Source organism: Macrotis lagotis, chromosome 4 (assembly GCF_037893015.1).
Source record: "Macrotis lagotis isolate mMagLag1 chromosome 4, bilby.v1.9.chrom.fasta, whole genome shotgun sequence".
NCBI classification, from domain to species: domain Eukaryota; kingdom Metazoa; phylum Chordata; class Mammalia; order Peramelemorphia; family Peramelidae; genus Macrotis; species Macrotis lagotis.
Window position 1 is genome coordinate 197,092,789 of NC_133661.1, and position 7,428 is coordinate 197,100,216.

Consider the following 7,428-nt stretch of genomic DNA (forward strand, 5'->3'; position numbering starts at 1 on the left):
CCCCAGTGTGGTAGATCTTTCCCACAGATCATCTAAGCTAACTTGGGCTGGAAAATTGTTTCACTCAGCCTTTCTGTGGGTTCTGCCACTCTAGAATTTGGTTAGAGTCATTATTTAGAGGTATTTGGAGTGGTTTGGGGGGAAAGTTGTCAGAATTTCCTGCCTTTATTCCACCATTTCAGAGCTCAGTCCAAAGTTTTAAAGTTATTTAAATAGTTTAAATGATAATGCTAGGCCTTAAAGTCTTATGACTTAATACCTTAGAGCTAAAAATAAATGACTAAATAAGATCTAAAGTGGTTCTCTCTCTCCTGTGAAGGAATAGGGTCAATGATTTTTTTCCCATTCAAGACCTATAATTAGTCAAACATCTCAGGAAAGGTACAAATAAGGGAATAATGTGCCCTTGACTGTGGCAGTCCAACTTCTTCCAATGAATTCTGGGATGACCAGGACCAAGGGAAGAGACAAGATGGGAAGAGTAAGGAAGAGAGGGCTCAATGATGGCAGCACTTCCTGCAGCTCAACTGTCAGAAATAATTTATGCATCAAGTCTGTAGTAATTAAATTAGAAGTCATAGGATAAGAAGATAGGAATATCCTTCTGGAATATCATATTCCAAATCCTATGAGCCCTTAATATAGAAGCTGCTAGATCTTGTGTTATCCTGATAAGGGCTCCATGATATTTGAATTATTTCTTTCTGGCTACTTGTAATATTTTCTCCTTGATTTGAGTTCTGGAATTTGGCTATAATAATCCTATAATATGGCTTTAAGGCAGTGGTATACTGGTAAATGTTAAATGTTAAACAACCAGTTTAGGGAGATGGCAGAGAGAGAGAGAGAGAGAGAATACATAGAATCAGTTCTGATAACTGACTCCACTCCAGCTGACAACACCCCTACTTAGAGGCCTGTGTTTCAGGGTCTAGCAATTGGGATCCCTTATAGATTTCCCCAAGGCAGTGACATAGTCTGGTCATCCCCCATTCCATAAACGTATACACAAATAAAGGAGAAAGAAAGTAATGATTGTGTCTACCCCTTTCCCCAGTTTTGCTCCCAAGGAAAGGAGTACCTGGTGAGTGGATACAGAGGGAAGGGAGGATAAGGTGGAACAGAACTAATTAGAAGGGAAAGGATTGTCATGCTCAAAGGAAAGAGAACTAGTCACCTAGCTTGGGTTAGTCCTCCTTCTAATGAGTTTCCTTTGGGTGGAGAACCAGCTAGAACTGAGTACTCACAAAATAGGAAGTAGCTAAGGATGGTAAATCAGTAAAGGGGGGTGTATGGTAGAGGGCGTGGGGGGAGGGAAGAGTAGGGTGAGCAGGGATCTGTGTAAGTATAAAGGCTTGAGTAAACGAAAGGAGAAGGTGCTAAAGTGAAGGGTTTTAGAATACAAGTAATAGGCTGAATGACAAGAAGATCAAGAAAGATTGATATAATCCTAGAACTCTAAAAAGATAAACCCATAATGAGATTAATTTTTTTAAAAAGGCAAAAAGTAAATGTAATCCAATCCCAACTAATGGTCTGGCATTCTCTCCTTATTGGTAGCTATCAATCAGGGATTCTACACTTGACTGGTATGCAATACAAATATTCCTTCAGTCTTGACTCTGAGGTCTCTCAGTTGAATTCTGATTTGTGGGGATTACTTCTGTCACCTGAAATTGAAGACAAACAACACAACTAAATCAAATACCCTCTCTGTCTGCTTCTTGGACCCAGGTAAAAGAGATCAAGCAGGGGAAGGAGAGTCCTTCCCTTCTCTCCATTCATTATATAGCTTCCACATTGAGAAACAACCAATTAAAGTACCCATGAGGTGAGGGATTGGAAAAAAAACCTTCATTTTAAGCAATTTAGACATCCTCCACAGGTCACCTAAAGAGTATCTCCATGTGACCAAAATTGGGGCCCAGAACAGCCAAGGTTACATTTTTTTTTCAAGTTAAGGCGTTAAAATACTTGATCAATACTATTTTACATGTTGTTACAAGATAAGGTTTCTCGGATCAGAAACCATCTAGTCTAATCTCATTTTATAGATGAGAAAATTGTAGACTAGAAAGATTTAATGACTTGCCTAATGCCTTATGCCTTTAATGACTTGCCTAATGCCTATATCAGAGATAGATTCTCCACTTCTAGAGTTAGAACTTCTTTTACTGCAGCAATGAATAAAAAAATTCCCAATTAAAAAAAAAGGGGTTCTTGGGGCAGCTAGGTGGCACAGTGGATAAAGCACCAGCCCTGGAGTCAGGAGTACCTGGGTTCAAATCTGGTCTAGCCGTGTGGCCTTGGGCAAGCCACTTAACCCCACTGCCTTCCAAAAGCCTAAAAAAAAAAAAATACTATGGGGGGGGCAGCTAGGTGGCACAGTGAATAGAGCACTGGCCTTGGAGTCAGGAGTACCTGAGTCCAAATCAGGCCTCAGACACTTAATAATTACCTAGCTGTGTGGCCTTGGGCAAGCCACTTAACCCTATTGCCTTGAAAAAAAAATCTAAAAAAAAAGGGTTCTTAAAATTGTTCAGGAAGTCATGGGAAAAAAATAGCAAGAAACTCTAGAATAACTCAAAAGAAAAATAAAACTTGAAAATAAGTTACTAGAATAAAAATCTTATTAGAAATCAGAATTCTCTAAAAACAAATATGAATAAATAAAAGAGATGATGATGATAATGAGTGATTATTCAACACTTTGAAAAATATTTTACAAATATTAACTCATTTAATCATCACAACAAGCCTGACTGGTCAAGTTCTGAGGCAGTAATTTTAACTCAGATCTCCAAATCAGGTATTCTTTCTACTAGGTTATATGATAGAATCTCTCCAAATAAGTAAAGTTTCTTTAAAAGAGAATGAAAGAGGAGGTACACTCAAAAATACAGAAATGAATGATAATCTGTCAGAAAATAAAAAACGAATTCCTAACTTTATAATTATGAATGCATTTTATGCAAGACAAAATGACAATATGATAGGAAGCAATAACTTAAAAAGTATCTGAAAAAAACAATGTTAAGACCTAAACCATTAGTAGAAAATAATATCAAAAACTACTCATAACTTTTTAATATAGGTTAAAAATAAGTACTGCTTAGAAACCCCTCAAATTGTTACCAGAAAAACTCAACAAGAAATTCCAAATCATGTAGACATTAAAATTCATAATTTTAATACAAACAAATTTTATTAGCAGCTGCTAGAAATGAAGGAAAATTAATTTAAAAATGTAAAAAGTAGTATTGATTCATAACCAGCAGAAGAAATTTGCAGGAATTGATAAAAGATACCAAAAGGTAGATTTGAGTTTCTTAGCAATTTTTACTGTATAAAAGTTGAATGGTAACAGTTTTTTCATGGGGGCAAGAAATTGGAAATTGAAGGAATGCCCATCAGTTGGGGATGGCTGAGCAAGTTGTGGCATATGAATACAAAGGAATATTATTGCCCTATAAGAATCAATGAGCAGGCAAATTTTAGAAAAACCTGAAAATTCTTAGATGAGCTGATACTGAGTGAAGTTAGCAGAACCAGAAGAACATCATACACTCTAATAGCAAACTTCTGTGATGATCAATTATGATAGTCTTAGCTCTTCTCAGCAATACGACTAAAAAAGACAATCCTAAAAGGCCTTTGATGGAACATGCCATTCGCATTCAGAGAAAGAATCATGGAAACTAAATGCAGATCAAAGCATACCATATTCACCTTTTTAATTCTGAATTTTACTTTTCTCTTCCAGAGGCTTTTCTTTTTTAGTCCTGATTCTTCTTTCACAGCCTGACCAGAATGGAAAAAAGTGTAACAAGATTCTGCATGTATAATCTCTGTCAAATTACTTGCTCTCCTAGGCTGGGAGAATGGAAAGGTAGGAAGGAGGAAACTTTGCAATAAAATGAATTTTGAAAATTATTACATAAAATTGGAAAAATAAATAAATGAAATAAAAATTTAATGGAGTGCTTTGGGAGGGCATGAATTCCCCCCCCTCTAAAGGTCTTCAAGCAAACCACTTGCCTACTATGCTAATTAGATGATCTCTAAGGTTCCTTCCAACTACAAAATCATGTAATTTTGTGATTTATCATGTCAAGTCTAAACAAATCCTCCAGAATCAGATTTTTCTTCTCTGGTCTTCCATCTAAAACATAAAGAAAAAGAATTTTGTTTTCAATCCAAATGATATCATTTGTCCTAAATTTGTCATCTTCTTGGAAATAATTCAATTCCACAAATATTTAAGTATGTTTATCATATGCAAAGCTGAAGATTCCATGCATCCAAGTTGAAGAGGAGCTCCTTGTTAATGGGGAAATCTTTGAGGTATCCTTTTCTGCATACAGCAGTATAGTCTCCTGAGTGAGAACCATTATCATTCAATAGAGTTAACTAACCACCCAGGAAAAATGAAATGCATGTGTTGAAGTCTAATCATATCCTCATTCATCCATATTTATCACAATCCTCATTTAAGGGTATCCCTATTTAATACAATTAAACTGTGTTTTGACTGACTTTTTTTCAAAGAATGATTTGTACAATATTCCTTCTTGTTATAACTTTTGTATCTTTTTTTTTATTTTGTAGACTATAAGCTATTTGAAGGCAGGGAGTTATTTGTTTTTTCTTTTGCATATGAGTGTCTAGTTCTCATTCATTGGAATATATCTAGGCATAGATATATAAGCTGGCACACATGTAAATGTATATAGTTCTCTTCCATGTCTTCACTTTCTTCATCTTGGTTTTGGTTTTGATATATCACAGTTGGTATAGGAAATTATATGGTAATTTTGGTGTAGTTTTGCAGAAGTTCCAGAATGAAAACCAGAAGATAACAGAAAAACTCAGAAACTCAAAAAATGCAAAAATTATATGGATAGAATTGTATCAACCTAAATTTTACTATATGTTACTATAAACATCCCATGTAAGAACAAAATTCAGACTTCTCTTTTACAAAAGGAAGGTCAAAAAATTTAATGCAAATTTTCTAGATGGGGAGACAGTGTGACACCATGCCCCTAACCCCTGTGATTTGAAAGGGATAGTTGCATACACATATATAGTATGTTTGTATATGCGTACTCTACAATAAACTTGCAAATGAGGTGGGCACTGAATTGAAGAGGTAAACAGACTGGATTACCTTTGGAAAACTGCAAAGTTCATTCAGTGACTCTAAGCTTCTGATGAAATAAAGAAACACACACTCCCTATAAATAAAGTTTAGTACTTGTTTTGTTATATGGTTACAATTTGAAATTGAAATTAAGAAGTATTATAAATAAAGTTTGATACTTGTTTTGTTATATGGTTACAATTTGAAATTGAAATTAAGAATTACCCAAAGTGCAATGGAAAGACAAATGATGAGCGTGAATATTCATGTATAATGAATACATCATAAAGGGATTTATGAAAAAGTAAAGTCCCCAATTGATAAATGGGGGACATGATAAATAAAGGCTATGAACAGGCAATTTTCAGATGAAGAAAGCAAAACTATAGACATATAAAGAAGTGCTCCCAAATCACTTTTGATTAGAGCAAATTAAAACAATTCTTAGATAGTGTAACCTTACACCTATCAGATTGGTCAATATAACAGAAAGGGAAAATGTTCAATGTAGGAAGGGATGTAGGAAAACCAGGACATTAATGCACTGTTGTGAATGACTTCAACCATTCTGGAGAGCAATTTGGAACTATGCCTAAAAGGCAACCTGTGCATACCCTTGACCTAGTAATATCACTGAGGGGTCTATATCCCAAAGAGATCATTAAGAAAGGGAAAAGGACCTTCTTGTGAAAAAATATTGTGGTACCAAAATATTGGAAATTGAGGGGCTGAATGTCAATTGCAGAATGACTGAAAAAGCTGTGGTATTTGAATGTAATGGAATACTATTGTGCAATAAGAAATGATGAGCAGGCAGAAAAATATGGAAAGACTTGTACAAATTGATACAAAGTCAAATGAGGAAAACCAGGAAAATGTTGTATACAGCAGCATTGTGATGAACAACAAGGAATGTCTCATCTCTTCTCAGTAACACAATGATCCAAAATAGGTACAAAGGATCCATGAAGGAAAATGCTTTCCATACCCAGATAAAGATGGACTCTGAATTCAGATCACAGCATATATTTTTCAATGACTTTATTCTTTTTCATGGTTATTTTTTTCTTTTTGATCTATTTCTTCTTCAACTGAGATTAATATGGAAATATATTTTATATGATAGCATATATATAAACCATATCAAACTGCCTATCTTTTTTTGGTTTTGCAAGGCAATGGGGTTAAGTGACTTACCCAAGGTCGCATAGGCAATTATTAAGTGTCTGAGGTCTGATTTGAATTAAGGTCCTCCTGACTCCAGAATGGGTGATCTATCTATCCTCTGTGCCGCCTAGCTGCCCCCCTGCTTACCATTTTCAAAAGGGGAAAGAGGAGGGTCAGCTAGGTGGTGTACTGGCCTTGGAATCAGGAGAACCTAAGTTCAAATACAGACAGCCTCAAATTCTTGATGGACAAGTCATTTAACTCCATTGCCTTACAGAGAGAAAGAGAGAGAGAGAGAGAGAGAGAGAGAGAGAGAGAGAGAGAGAGAGAGAGAGAGAGAGAGAGAGAGAGAGAGGAGAAAGTCAGGGAGAAAAATTTGGAGCTCAAAATCTTGTAAAAATGGGAGCTAAAATTTGTCATTATATGTAATTGGGGAAAAATAAAATACTACTGAAGAAAAAAAGAAGTGATACTAAGGATGTTATCAAAGAAATATATGAGAGAAAAAGATGAATTCATTACATGCTGATATGACAAACAGCCCATTCATTTTCCAATGTCAAGACAAAGCAAGGAAGGCCTCTGGAGCATTGTCTGGACCTCTGTGGCAAGGACTAGGAGCAGTCTTACAGTATGAGACAAGACATATATGTTACATTTTTCATTGTAGGAAGGAATAACTCCCATTGTTGAAATTATGAGCCATTTCAATATTTGAGTAGGAGTCAAGTAATTTGGCATTTCTCCCCCCCCCCCCCCAATGAAGGACATGGACCATAAGATAACTGGTGTTAGATAAAATACTGGACTTGGTGTCAGGAAGCCCTGACTTCTAATCTTACTTCTTACATTTGCTGACTGTGTGATCTTGAGCAAATCCCTTAACCTCTAATACCTCTCTAGCAAATACCTAGACCTCACCCGCTAAATAACTGAGTACTTGCTAATGTGCTCTAGACAACACAATATCACAGATCCTTTGGAAAATTCACCTATGTGCAAACCACTGTGTCAGGAACTAGAGATACAGCTATGCAAACAAATAACAAAAAATAGATCCCTGCTTTCACAAAATTTACATTCTCACCACCTTCCCTCCCCCCCCAAAAAAAATTCAA